Consider the following 1,862-nt stretch of genomic DNA (forward strand, 5'->3'; position numbering starts at 1 on the left):
TTAAATACAGTATTAGAGGTTCTAGCCACAGCAACCAGCTAAGAAGAAGAAATAAAAGACATCCAAATTGGAAAGGAGGGAGTAAAACTGCCATTATTTGTAGATATGATACTGTATATGGAGAATCTTAAAGATTACATCAAAAAACTATTAGAACTGATAAATGAATTCAGTAAAGTAGCAGGATACAAACTAAATATTAAAAAATTGGTTGTATTTTTATAGACCAATAATGAATACTCAGAAAGAGAAACTAAAAAAATAAATCCCATTTACCATTGCAACATAAAAATTAAGATACTTAAGAATAAACTTAACAAAGAAGGCTAAAGACCTACACTTGGAAAACTACAGGACATTGAAAAAAGAGATAGAACAAGATATAAACAAGTGGAAGAATATACCATGTTAATGGATTAGTAGAATCAACATCATTAAAATGTCCATACTACCCAAGGCAATCTATAGACTCAATGCAACCCCTATTAAAATATATACCAACAGCATATTTCACAGATCTAGAACAAATACTCCAAAAATTTATATGGAACCTAAAAAGACCCTGAATAGCCACAGCAATCAATCTTGAGAAAGAAGAACAAAGTTGGAGGTATTATCTTACCAGATATGACTATGAAACTATAGTACAAGACTACTATAATTAAAAGAGCATGGTGACTGGCATAAAAATAGACACATAGATCAATGAAGTAGAATAGATTTATATAGAAATAAACCCACCCTTATGACCCCAGAAATCAACCCAAGCCCTGATGCTCGATTAATATTTGACAAAGGAAGCAAGAACATATAATGGAGTCAAGATAGTCTCTTCAATAAATGGTTTGGGAAAATTGGACAGATACATGCAAAAAAAAAAAAAAATGAAACCAGACCACCAACTTATACCATACACAAGAATAAACTCAGAATGGGTAAGAAACTTAAATGTAAGTCTTGAAACCATAAAAACTTTAGAAGAAACCATAGACAGAAAAATCTCAGACATCACTCATAGCAATATATTCATGGATATTTTCTTTGCCCTAGGAGGCAAAGGAAACTAAGGAGAAAATAAACAAATGAGACTACATCAAAATAAAAAGCTTCTGCACAGCAAAAGAAACAATCAACAAAACAGAAAGTGAATCCACTGTATGGGAAAAATATCTGGCAATGATACATTTGGTAAAGAGTTAAAATTCAAAATATATGAGGAAGTCATACAAGTTAACAAAAGGAAGCCATACAATTCATTTGAAAAATGGTCAAAGGACCTAAATAGACACTTCTCAAAGTCGACATACAGGTCCAGAGACATGAAATAAAGCTTAAAGTCACTGATCATCAGAGAGATGCAAATTAAAAGGACAATGAGGTATCACCTCACACCTGTCAGAATGGCTACCATCAACAAATCAACAAATGACAAATGCTGGCAAGTATGGGGAGAAAAGGGAACCCTAGTACACTGCTGGTGGGAATGCAGACTGGTGCAACCACTGTGGAAAAGAGTAAGGAGTTTCCTCAAAAAATTAAAAATGGAACTGCCATTTGACCCAGTGATCCCACTTCTGGGAATATATCCTAAGAAACCCCAAAAACCAATCAAAAAGAAGGTATGTTCATAGCAGCACAACTTACAATAGCTAAGATCTGGAAACAGCCCAAGTTCCCATGAGTACATATGTGGATAAAAAAGCTGTGGTACATTTACACCATGGAATACTCTGCAGCTGTAGAAAAGAAGGATCTCTTACCCTTTGAGACAACATGGATGGACTTGGAGAGTATTATGCTAAGCAAAAATAAGCCAGTCAGAGAAAGACAAGTATCACATGATCTCACTTATATGTATAATC

The sequence above is a fragment of the Myotis davidii genome, unplaced genomic scaffold (assembly GCF_000327345.1).
Source record: "Myotis davidii unplaced genomic scaffold, ASM32734v1 scaffold386, whole genome shotgun sequence".
NCBI lineage: Eukaryota > Metazoa > Chordata > Mammalia > Chiroptera > Vespertilionidae > Myotis > Myotis davidii.